Genomic DNA, 14037 nt, shown 5'->3' on the forward strand with positions numbered 1-14037 from the left:
TACTGAGGAGCAATAGTCTTTATGTTGTCTGCAGACCGGGTGCATCGCTTAGAGCAGCAGGCTCCACAATATCCATTACACATTTTTACATCAATATATTATATACCTGTCAAGCTGTACAGATTTAATCTCCCTCCTGATGATAGGTGTCCCCGAAGCGGCATGGCAGAGGCAGACTTCCTCTACCTGGCCTGGGCATGTGATCAGATACAGGTCTATTGGCCACAAAAATTACCCTCACTCTGCTAATGGCAATATTAGAACACACGGGGGTGGAATTTGGTTTTTAAAAAATGTGTAGCTCAGCCTTCTGCTGGCCAAACATAGGATTGTGCTTAAATGGGGAAGGGGACATGCGCCACAATTTAAGGAGTGACTGCAAGAATTGACCTACTGTAAAGATCAGCTGACCACCTATGCTGAATTTCTACCCCCTAGCTCATTACTTAGGGACATCTGGGAGCTGTTCAATCTTCCCTACTTTCCCGGATATCTGACTCCGTGGATGAAACCTCCTTGTATTCAGTCCCTGTGAGATTACCCCTAATTGCTACCACAGCAGTATACATAGCCTGAGTCATTCTATGCAGAGCATAGTGCAGCCTGGACAGAGCCATAACGGGGCCTTCCTACAGCCATGTAGTGCAGTATTTAAGATGCGTGCCCAGAATGTGTTACATGGTCCATTGTCATTTGTTGACTGCTATACTGTTACACATTGGTCCTATTATGCTTTGCCTTTTTTGTATAACTAGACACTGCTTTCACAGATGTGGGGGTATGAAATAATCTGACATTAGATGCCGGATTCAAATGCTGTTGTGATGTTGCACAAGATTACTGTATTGGTTAACTGATTGTTGTTTATCACACATCATATGTCCTTCATTAAAAAGTCAATATTTGTTCTCACGGTATGGCAGCAGGTGTACTGAACTTCACAATGAAGTTGACATAGGCATCAGATGCTTTAGAAGTAGAGTCAAAACACTGGATTGGTACACATGAGTATTAGAAAGCAGGGTTTTGATTTTTTCCTGGACGATGCACAATTGTGTAATCATACTCCTACAATCACAACCTCCACCTCTCAATGTGAGGGGGCATCCTGGCTTTAAATTTGCCAAAAAGTGTGAGCGATGCTTGGTTGTCAGTGACAACTGTGAAATGTTTTCCATACAGGAACACACAAAAATGTTCACAAGCCCACACCACAGCGAAGCTTTCTTTTTCTGGTTGTGTATAATTACGTTCTGTCATAGACAAATTTCGGCTTGCATAAGCTACAATGTATTGGGGAATTGGGATGTCCATTGTGCTGGCCAAGGATCACACTCAACCCCACTGGGCTTGCATTAACAATAACCTCTGTCCCATTTCAAATCAAAGCATCCCATATTAGATGTGTTGTCAATTACAAGCTTGATTTTCTTGAAACTTTGTTCACATTCACTTGACCATTAAACTGGGACATTTTGTTTAGTTAAGTCTCTCAATGGGGCATGTACAGTGGCAAAGTCTTGTACATGCCTTGAACAGTAACCGGCCATACCAAGGAAGGAGCTCAGCATAGTTACATCTTGTGGGGGACACATGGATGACATGACTAGTACTATATTTGGGTATGGAGTCCAAAAAGACATGCAAAAATAACAGTTGATTGGCAGAATGCAGAACAATGTCATACATTAACCCCAGTACAGAGATTTGGGACTAAATCCATCATTTTTTTGCACTCCACACCACCCCAGTTCAGACATGGCCATATGCAAATCAGCCTTGACCCTGTGCCTCATGGGAACAGTCCAGCCCGAACTGCCAAGCCATGTCTTTCCTGGACCGGAATCAAGCATCCTAGGACCGGTTTCTGGCTATCAGCCGTCTTCAGCCAGGATAGCTTGACTCCAGTGGTGTGGAGAGCATGGGACTCACGTCTGAGCATACCCATCCAACTCGGGGTGACAAATGCAAAAATAAGAGTTGATGGACAGAATGCAGAACAATGTCATACATTCACCCCAGTACAGAGATCTGGGACTAAAGGTGGTTAGGTTCCCTACGGAGGTGAAGTGGGAGATTGTTCCAAAGTTTGGGGGCATTGTATGAAAAAGCCTGCCCCGGCTTCTGGCTCTCTTGATTCTGGGCACTTCTGCCAGATGGAGCGAGGCTTCTGGAGGCTTTATACGGGCGGATCAAGGCTTTCATTATTGGTGGTCCATTCCCTTCAAGAGACTTGTGGGCCATGCAGAGGGCTTTGAAATTGATTCTCTCCTGCACCGGGAGCCAGTGCAAGGAGTGCAGTGCTGGTTTTGCAGAACAGCGATGGCCAGTGCCGGTAAGCAGTCTTGCCGCCGAGTTCTGAACAAACTGAAGTCTCACAAACACTGCATTCGGGCTCCCAGATATAGGGTGTTGCCAAAGTCTGTCCTGGAAAGGATCATGGCCTGTATCAGTAGCTTTTTTGCTTGGTATGGAAGTAGGGGGAGTACTTTACGGATCATTTTAAGCAGACCATAGCATGAGGCGACCGACTTCCTGGCTTGGATTTTGAAGGAGAGGTCTTGGTATAGCCAGATACCTAAGCTTTTTATTTCAGATTTTGGGACCGGGGCCATACCCATACAGGCTGGCCTGTTATCTTCCTTTACATGCATTTTGACTTTTGAAATATATATGTATTGTACTGATTTATACAGCACTTACATTTCCTGGTTACTATTCTGTCTGACATTGGTAAGACATTTTATTTGTAGAGTGCAGCATTTGTCCCATACTGGTATCATTACATGATGGAAAATGACTGCAAACCTAGACTGAAACATTTTTGCAATATGCCCTTGAAGAAATAACCAGGTCTTGATAATGTTCCAGAAGAATCCCTATTACATTACAGCCAAAGGTAAGGAATTTCACCACAGAGTGAGCTACCCTCACTCTGACCATTCCAGAGGGTAAAACTATCAAAATGTAGCTGTTTGTCAAATTCAAGGTCTTGCGCAGTTTGCGTAAAGGGTCCTGTATATTGAACACATGGGAGCAAAATGTAGGGATATTTGGTAAAGTCATTACATCTTAAAAAGGAGCTATGGGATGAATCAATCATTATACACACGTAGGGGCAAGCAGAAGGGTCAACAACAAGTGACTTGGGAGGACCCGAACCAGGAAATCACCAAACGAATCACCCGGAGCATGGCACAGACCAGCCTGCCGAGTACCCGCGGAGCCCCTCTTTAGTAGTTAACTTATCCTCCTACCCTTAATCAAAACTACAGGAACAGGTACTGAATAAAAGGCTGGGTTTTGTACCGACTCATCCCCTGGATCTTTTTAGAGTCCGCCAAGATTTGGCAGCCTTCTTTCGCAACCTGAGGCTCAGGGTCTTCTTTCAGGATCAGGAGCCTAGGGAGCAGGAAAGAGGTGACACCACCTTTTGACCTAAATCTCAGTTCAGTCCCCAATTGTCTTTATTGCTATCCCAAATGGCGGCATTTGAACAGGCTGTTATCCATGACTTGGAGACCTCGGGTTTGGAACAACATCACCATAGGTGAGGTGGGTGTGGTGGGAGAGGCTTTGACTTGGCTGAGGAGCTTTTTGACTGGTCGTGTCCAAGAAGTTAGGCTGGGCTCCCACAAATCCACACTAAGGGAGCTCAATAAGGGAGTGCCACAAGGCTCATGCCTTAGTCCTACACTTTTCAATGTGTATGTGGCACCCCTAGCCAACTTAGCTAGATCTTTCGGGTTCACCCCGGTGTCGTATGCTGACGACACCCAACTCCTTTTCCCTTTCAAAACCCTCACATCTGCAATAAAAAGATCTTTTGCAGATGGGATGAGAGCCATAGCAGACTGGATGTCAACTAACCGTCTGCAGTGCAATGTGGGGAAAACGGAGGTCATGTGTTTTGGACAAGCGGCAACATATTGGTCCTCTGACTGGTGGCCCGTGGAACTAGGTCCTGTCCCTACTCCCAAGAGCTCCATCAGGAACCTGGGAGTGCTCTTTGACCAGCAACTTACTTTTAAGGGACATGTCAATCAGGTTGCTGGTACCTGTTTCCGGGCTATCGGGATGCTGAGACGAGTCTTTCCCTACATACCAGACCATCACAGAAAAACGCTCGTGCAGGCTCTGGTCATCAGTAGGGTGGATTATTGCAACGGGCTGCTCCTCGGAGCTAACGAGGAGCAGCTCAGTAAATTGCAAATAATTCAAAACACAGCAGCAAGGGTTGTCCTGAATGCTCCAGCCAGGACCCCTTCCAGTCCCCTGCTGATGAGACTCCACTGGCTTCCAGTTAGGAAGCGAGTCCACTTTAAGATCTTATGCACCATCCATAAGAGCATGATAGGGGAGGGCCCGAAACATATGATTAAGATCTTCCAGCCCTACATCCCGGGACAACATTTGCGCTCCAGCCAACAGCAGCTCCTGCAGACACCAAGAGTAAAGAAGACCAGACAAGGTGGCCGTGCATTAGCTTATGCCGGCCCAACACTCTGGAATTCTTTACCCCAAGAACTCAGGTCAATTTCCAGCCATCTGAGTTTTCGGAAGAACTTAAAAACGTATCTGTTTTCTGACAAATAAATCACTTCCCGGCCTCGCTACCCTATACTAACCACTCTCTTGTAACAGCACTAATTTGTGGCACAGTAATAGCGCGGAGATACCCCTTCGGGAGTCTAATCTGGCGCTCTATAAGAATATAAAATAAATAAATAAAAATAAATGGGAACTATCTGATAACAGGGAGATTATCCTGAAGCCAGCGGACAAGGGTGGGGCCACGGTGATTCTGGATCAGGTGACCTATCGCAACGAGTGTTCCCGTTTACTCTCTGACTCCAGGACTTATTTAAGATTGGAGGAGGATCCCACTGATACCATCACTAGGGAAATCACGATGACAGTTGAGGAAGCTCGAATTAATGATTGGAGTACAAACCATGAGGCTGACTTCCTTTTGAACAAACATCCCAAGACTCCCTACTTTTATATGCTGCCGAAAATTCATAAGGGGGTGAGACCCCCTCCCGGGTGACCAATTGTCTCTGGGATGGGGTCCTTACTAGAACCTTTGTCACAGCTTTGTGATTTCTATTTTAAACCCCTTGTTCAGAAACTACCGGCATATCTGCCCGACACCCTGGATATTTTGAATCTTTTGAAAGACATCTCCTTTGATCCTACCACGGAATTCCTCATAGGCCTCGACATAGAGGCACTATACACCAACATTCCACAAAGAGAAACCCTCTGAATGCTGGAATCCATCTTGTTTGAAGAGGAATGGCCATATCACACACCCAGAGCCTTCATTTTACATTTGGCAGAATTGGCTTTGACCAAGAACTTTTTCGAGTTTGAGGGCAAAATGTATTTACAAACCCATGGCACGTCCATGGGCAGTGTTTTTGCCCCCAGCCTGGTCAGACTGTACGTGGGGGCATTTGAACAACTCACTTTCCTAGACACCACCGGACCGTGGTCCTCACACTTGAGGCTATGGCGTCGCTATATAGATGACGTCCTGGTCATTTGGAGAGGGGATGAGACCTCTGTGAAAACCTTCTTGTGTGGTTGAATGAAAGAAACCCCCTTCTCCATTTTACCGCGACGGTGACCAAGACCAGCCTCCCCTTTTTGGACCTACTACTGGAACCCAGTGAGGGCATCTTGAAAACCAGGGGTTTTCATAAACCAATTGATAAAAACGCGTTGTTGGCTTATCAAAGCTTCCATCCAAAATCCCTACGGGAGAATTTACCCATGGGCCAATTCTTCCGGATCAGCAGCAATTGCTCTGACCGGGCAGAATTTGTTACTGAGGCGAATGTCCTCACCACTAAATTACGACAGAGGGGATACCCAGACCAAACCATTAAAAGAGGGAAGATACGGGCACCGAATGCCAATCGCGACGCCCTCCTCACAATGACCATCAGACCTGAGACTAACAAACCTGTCTTTGTCTCAACATTTAACACAGCATCCCAGCAGGTAAGACGTCTGGTACTGCGGAATTGGAAGATCTCGAATACGGGGGGCTCCATTTAGAGAAGCCTCTAATTTCTTTCAGGCATAGCCAAAATCTTAAGGACCTGTTGGTCCATACGAGACCAAGGAGTACAAATACGACCACGGATTCCAGACAAGTGACTGGTCTCCCTAGACTGATGGGCCACACGAGATGTGGCTCCTGCAGTGTGTGGGCTTTGACATCAAACACAAAACAGCTGGATTTGGGCCTCCGCACTCCCTGGGAACAGAGATCCCATACCAACTGTAATTCTCAGGGAGTGATCTATTTAATCACGTGCCCCTGCAAGAAATTTTATGTTGGGATGATGAGCAGGAAGGTACGCACGAGGATTACAGAACATCGGAGCACAATACACTGTGGTAGATCAAATACGAGAATGACAGCACACTTCCTGGAAATGGGACATTCTGCTGATGAGCTGAAATGGACTGTAATTGAATAACCAAATCTTGGGAGACATATGACAGATGAACATCGGATTCTGCTACTTCGTGAGCAAAAATGGGTTTACCGCCTGAGAAGTCACATCAATGGCCTAAACGATTAAATACCTTGGCAAGCACTGGGGAGACAGTAGTCCCTAACCTTGGTTACTAGAAGTTTAATATTGTCAGCGCGAGATTCCCTCCATCATGACATATAAATAGAAACGTCAGGACTCTAGGAGTCAGTTCAGGAATCCCTATCCAATCACAATTACCCAAATTGCATACATTACTTTATGGGAGGCCCTGGGAGAGGTCATCATACCTAGAGGGTGCCCAGTAATAGATACTACAGGGGAAGGGCAGTGGTTGGTACTAACTGAATACTGCCCGACCTAACTCGGACTGCCAGATATCCTAGCAAGTGTTGCCCCTAATGCCCATCCCTGATCAATCATGCTCTTGTACTCAATATCGGACACTATTTACAGGGGTGACCGCATTAGAGTTATTGAGGCTGAGATATCTGCAAACATACACATCGGGACTTAACTTCCCAAGTTTCCTGGGGCAGGCACACGCTACGGAATGACGTATGACGTCTTTCAGTGCGTCCCAAGAAGCGCTACAGCTGTAGGTGGAGCAATTTCACTATTTCTATGCTTCTAAACGGATCGCCATCATCCACGCGGCGATCTGAATAGCAGGCTAACACACGAGGAGGGATCCTCGGAACAGTAAGGAGGCATAAAGCGAGGGGGTCGGGACTGAGGCGCCGTTCGCATATCGGCGAGCAGAAGTTCTGATCTGGGCTGTTTTGGGTTAGCACGAACGCCCGTAGCGCTTGGACTTTAACACGCTATCTATGATACTGATGCAAGCGCTATAATGAGCTCGGTGTAATTACATATGAGATACGATGTAGCTCCAGGGTTTGTTTGTGCTTGTGTCTTTTTCTTTACAATCACAGGTTGTGTTCTTGGGACACCGACCTGCGAGACGCCATGTCGAGTTTACACTCGCAATAAACTCGGTGAGTCGTGCATTTGATACATTAACCACTTTACTGCCAGTAATAATGTAGAGGGTGAAACTGGTTATCAGTGGAAGCGCCATCAGAGACAGAGGCCATAGTGCTTTCAAGGAATGTAGGTTGAAGAGAGTATACAGCATTGTTTTTAATTGTTTTTAATTGAATATTGATGGGGAATAGGATTTAATATTCCCATACACCACAGACAATAAGATAATACCTTTAATGAATCATAGGGTGTATGATTGTATGATTTATGTTATCCCACCCCGTGGTTCCTTACAACACATTGATAGGGGTCCCTTATCTTTCCAGTATATGTTTCCCGGACTGTTGGGAGCCCCTCCAAACATATCGTTCAATTGGAATCATATGTGATCAGCATATCGGTACTCCAACCGAATTACGGTGTGACCGATAGCGGGACGGGTGGCGGCACATGCCCTGAAGAAGACCGGGGTGACCTTCTTGGCACAGTAAGTCGGTCGAAACATGTTGGCAAAGGCGGTATTAGGAGGGCTGTTTTGAGAACTTTAACTTACCTCTTGGAAACAGCTTCCATCCTTTCTTTCTTTTTCATCCTGGTTGTGGAACCTATTAATAAATGTGTTGTCTGGTATCCCCAAACCAGTTTTAAACACTATTCCCTTTAACTGCACGTGTTGCGCACCCACTCAAGTCACTTGGTGACATCCACTGATCACTATTTGTTTTTTGTTACATATATGTTGTTTGGTTGTGTATTGTTGTTCTGTGGTCTTTTTTGTTTAAACTCCCCCCCATGCTCCGCCCAGAGTGTGGCTACGTATTGTAAGAAGACCCGATGATGAAGCATGTTACACACTTCGGTGTGTGAGTGAGGGCAGTTTTTTCAAAACAATTACATTTTTTGTTTTGTGGGACATGTTGGGGTTGTTTGTGTTCACTTTTCTCCACCCCTCTACGTGTGTATAATTATTATCTAGGGGGTTCGGGGTGGGAGATTCACTATTCACCCTCTCCCCTTTCTTGTGTGAAATAATGAATCAATCATTGCCAATTGGCAAATTCCTGGTAGAGTAAATTGCTCTTGGTTGCCCCTACACACAAAAAGCCCCACAAACTTTTTAGAACTTTCCTTGCTGCCTTGACAGACTGGATTTCATAAAAAATGAGGCTTCATATTTGTAATGTGCAAAATGATAGTTGTTAATGTGCGGTTGCATTTTTTCGACAGCCAGTCATGATTTATAAATGGGACCTGTAGCCAATGGGAAGGCTTGGCTGTCAGACATAATGTGTGCTTGAATTTTGCCCTTCCATACATAACGAAACAGCTAGGACAGACACGCTATTCCGTTTGTGGATTTGTTCTCATGAATGATGTGACAATGGTGAGAGGGGCCTGCCCTGGTCAGTAGGATTTTACCCTGAAACCCCACCACCACTGTAGCAGTATTAACATCTTTGAACCTTTAATGGCCACTATATAACAGATTTACATTTCGCGCACAATGTTTAGGAAATATTTGTAAATTTTTTCTCCACCGTTCAGGTATATCATGATCAATGGTTCACACAATTTACAATTCCAATATGTGGAAATTCTTGCCTACATTTCACCTAAGGTAGAACAGACATTCCTAGAGGAAGGAAAAATGCAACAGGTGTTGTAATCTATGCTTACCACATCTCCTGGCCCTAAACACAGGATTTGTGTAGGGGTCAGTTGCCTGCATGGGGCACATTTTGTTTATTCACTAAATTTTCCGCGTTTACAAATTTGATTTAGTTAGTGGTCACACAATTTTGCATTTTCAGGATATGTCCATGCTTTTTGTAATTTTGATGACTGGCAAAATGTTTTGGGTGATTGGATAAAATAAGCCGATCATTCATCATCACTTTTTTGGCTTTTTCCTACTTTTTATGTTGTAATGAAGGATGGCACAGAGTTACACTGATGATACTGCAGATTCTTTGGACACTCGTTAAGGTTCCCATTAATTTTTTTACACACCTCAAATTATTAACTCTGCTGCTAATCTTACTACGATACAATATGCAAGAAAGGGTAAACTGCAGTATATATTCAAACACTGATAAAGGCACTCAGTGTGTTCTATGCTATTGGATTTTTTTCAAACAGGTAACTAAATTTAGCAAATAATATGTTTAGGAACTTAGGCATTAGTAAGACCATGGTGAGTGGCTTGGCAGGCCTTCTTGGCCTTAATTCCGCTGTCAGTGGACTCCCACCATAATTAGATATCCCCTCCTGCCTGGCAGGGATCGTGGTAATCAAAGTAAATCTGCTGTGGAGTCGGATGCACTTTCTTTGCTACTGAGTGCTGAGTGGGCCACCAAAGTGCCTGCTTGTTGCTGCAAAGCTAAAGATAAATGTCTCCTTATGGCATCAGTGGCATTTTTTTCTAATTGATTTTTCTCAGGAGTGCCATGGTTTCGGTATATGGAGAGTACAAAAAACTGTGATAGTCGCATGCTCTAAATAATCACTGTGAGATGCTGACTGAGTGGACAATGGGCCTCCAGGACAAGGGCTTCCAAAGGTGGAGCCAGCAGAAATCATGCCGACAGAAGCTCAATGGTTTCCCAACTTCTAAATGTACAGAGACACAATATTTTTGGATTAGGATTTCTTTGTAAAATGATTTATAAGCACAAAAGTGTGTTATATATGTACAGCAATGGCTTCACAATCCATTTTTTCATTCAACCCCCCGTGATAACGTTTGTATCTAGGGCAATAGTAATTGGCTCCATTCAGAAATATCTGAGCATTAAACCAATTGTGCGCTTTTTTACGTCAGTGGAAAGTTATTTTAGTATTGTCCAGAATTTCACATTTTCGGAAGCACTTTATGGACCATGCATGCCTTTTCCTCCCATGAGCTCCTACTTACCTTTTACCACTATATGCAATGTAACTTTCTTCCTTTTCAACATGCCATTGTATGTTGTCAGTTTGCAGTATAACAACTCTGTGAAGTCTTTGGGCATATTTTTAATATTAATATGCATTCTGTTTTTTGCTACATTTCTTTACAGAGATGGAATATGATTATGACTAGGTGTATACTATGGTGTTTAATAGAATTTAGAAGTCAATTAGCTAGGAGAGTGCTTGACAGGCTCATCATTACATTTAGCCAATGCTGTACATATTCGAAGTAAATACCACCTGGCTGTGTAAATAATCCCGCTGTTTGTTGTTTTTATCATTACTCGAGTGCACCCACTAGATGTACCTTAAATACCTTCATCTCTCTGTGTTGCAAATCCTTCAAGATAATTGCAATAAATATTCAGAGATCATGACTCGTAGAAAGGAAGAGTTGCTTGTGATATGCTTACTTAGTTTGCATGATAAGTTTATGCTTAGACACTATGTTAACTGCATGAAGAATTCAGCTTGCAAAAGCAAACAAACACATGGTTGATATACAGGCAACATAACAATGAATGGTCCAGGCACAAAGAAAGCTACTAACTGTCCAGGAAGGGTAATGCATAGAATATATTTATAGTACACAAATGCAGGCACTGACATGCACATGTGCAAAGGAGTTTGTGCATCTATCAATGCCTAAAACTCTTTCATGATTTCAAGATCCATGTGTGAGTAGTTCATCCAGTTAAGGTTTTTTTCTTTGCATCTAGGGACTTGTATTTCCTGATTTTATAACGGGCTAAACATGCAGGGAGGAATGGCACAATATGGCAGGAAATCCTCCACTAGAGAGGCCCCAGCCTCCACTGACATGAAGGGCTGGCAGGCCCCCTGTGCAGCTTTAAATGGTCTCAATAAACCTAATGGGTACCAGGAACAACTTAAGTTTTAAATCATTAACCCTGAATCTCAGTGGGATGGATAACCCTAGTTTATCTTGATTTGCGTATGTCTACTATCTTGTTTTTCTACCAGCATTGGTTTAGTAAAAAAAAAAAGTTTAAGTAAATTTCTTCTGTGTGGAAACTAAATGTATTATCTCTTGAGCTGTTTTGAATTGTGTTTGTTGATTAGTTCACCCTCCTATAGCTTCCTGCAGGGATAAATACCCTTTCAAACTATACTAAATTCCACATTGCCTGTGTATTGTAGTTAGTAGTACCCCTTTTGCTCTTAAAACATACTTATTTTGTGTTTTTCTATAGCATGAACATTATTCAAGCAGATCGTATCATACATACAGCAAAAAGAGAAAGGGGATAATGTTAAGTGGCATAGGGAACATGTTGATTATATCAAGTATTTGCAGTACTTAATGTATCAAGAAGTAGACATTAGTTTCTTAGTCATGTTTGTTTGTACATACATTCAGATTTGGAATAAGAACTTCAAATGATATTCTAATTAGACGATTTGCCTTTGGAATAACCTTTAAAACGGTATTTACATTATAGAAATAGGGATAGGAACATGACTCTTCAAGGGATGATGCAAGTTGCCATTTGCTTTGAAACATAGTTTCAATCTGACGGAGTGTACTTCTTATCAAATGCAAGGAAGCTGGGAAAGAGCTGCTCTGTTTTCTTGTACATTACATTAGCTGATTTGATTTTCCTAACCCCTGGATGTAAATAGTAGAATGGTCATTGTCAATATCCACAGTAATACCTCATGTTCTAATAATTTATACAATTAAAAATGTTGACTTTGGAGGGACAGAAAGAAATTACTACTCTCTGTGGACATGCTACATTGGTTGGGGTAGTGCTTGAAAGTCACACTTGTTTCCAGACCGCGGTTCAATTCATTGATCACAAAATGCACAAAGATTTTCAGGCATTACTTCGGGATAAATGCAGACTGTGTAACCCAAGCGGCCAATACTTATTTTTCCCGCAAAGACAGAAACGTGTTTGTTTAGATGCACTTCAATGTTTGGAAAAAACTTAGGTCTTTTGAAAGATTGACAAAAAAAAAACAGAAATAGTCATCGAAATTTTTAACAGTTATAGATTTCCAGGAGAACACATAAGCATAAAAGCATAACATGTATGCATGTGAAATCTCTACCAGATGAATCAAGTAGAGCTTAAATAATTTATTGACTTTTTTTGACCTTGTCCCGGTGAGCAATCTGCTGCCTTTTTGCAGCTCGGCTACTAATACACAACTATAACATACAGACAGACAGACAAACACACATGTGCGCGCACACCTGCATACATGGATCTTGAATGTGCAGATATCTGCCACAATTTGCACATTTCATATTTTTCTTTCTCTGGAGATACATTTTTTCCCCAAGGTAAACCCCTCTTCTCAACATTCCTTGCCTATGTATGGTGGTTCTCAACCCATTCCCACCCTGAAAACGGGAGTAAATTTGCCAATTTTTCCATTGTGTAAAACAATCTGCATTGAATATATGTATATGTGAATATTTAGAAAAACATTTGTTTGTGAGTATTCATCTATTTTTGCAGACAGCTCCTTTCCCCCATAACTGCTGCCAACCTACCTCAATCATATGTTTGTGACTCTAAAAATTTAAAAATATATATGCAATTTCCATATTTATGAATTACATTTGTAGCGGCCAACTTCTGCCAAACCCTGTTGTGCAAATCAAGATGTGGTATTTTCTCTAGAACAGAATGATACTTTTCTGCACCTAATTTGAACTCAGACACCAAAAAATTATTTTAGAATAATGTCCATTAGAAGAATAGATTTCCAAACAAAACTTCATTAAGGTAGTGGTTGAATGCACTCAGTCCCAAACTAGAAATCACTCAGCAAAACATTGAGACTAGATACCTCTCTTTAAATTCTATTGCATCAATCAACAAATGCCACAAAGCCACCATGAAGGACATGCAATGTATAACCAGCAAAACCCATTCAGTCATTGTATTAACATGTATTTGTAGGTAAGACAGTACCTTACTAACAACACAGTATGGGGATTTTTTGAAGTAGACAATCACAGGCCTCCTTTTATGTGATCATCATGTAGTTCCCACATGGTAGGAGAGCAAGAGATCCTAAGAACAGTTGCACTCTATTGAATCTCCCGGGTATCCAAAGATTTTGGATTAGATGCCTCACTCACTTGATCGTGACATGCGTCAACCTCAGCACCTATCCACACCCTGGTACGATGCTATGAACATTGGTTGTTCCTTTTTCAGCTTGCTCTACGTTGAAGCCAGGGTTGAGTCACCCTTAAAACGTTTGAGCTGAGGACCAGCATTGTTTACCTTGTAAAACCTCGCATATAATTTTCTATATTTTTTCTCTCCCCTTCACCTTCACCCCATCCCACTCTTTCACTCCCTGGGGCACTAATGTAATTTTAATATAAGATGTATTGTTTGTATGATTTACTGCACCTCCATGCACATTGTGATTAAATAACAGTGTGCTAACTAAGGATATGCATTTGTATTTCAGTATTTGTATATATGTATATTGATTTTTGTTTTCCTTGTTTTGACTAAATATTACGTACTGGGGCCCCCCTTTATGTACCATATTGCACCCAGGTCCCAGTGACTTTAATGGGTATACCCCCTTT

The 14037-nt window shown here is 42.6% G+C and overlaps 1 protein-coding gene across 4 annotated transcripts in view; it reads right to left on the bottom strand.

Annotated features, from left to right (window-relative positions):
- The window catches only part of HS3ST5 (heparan sulfate-glucosamine 3-sulfotransferase 5), a 639160-nt gene that overhangs the window by 546672 nt on the left and 78451 nt on the right, over positions 1-14037 (bottom strand). The window lies entirely within an intron of this gene.

Source organism: Lissotriton vulgaris, chromosome 6 (assembly GCF_964263255.1).
Source record: "Lissotriton vulgaris chromosome 6, aLisVul1.2, whole genome shotgun sequence".
Taxonomy (NCBI): Eukaryota; Metazoa; Chordata; class Amphibia; order Caudata; family Salamandridae; genus Lissotriton; species Lissotriton vulgaris.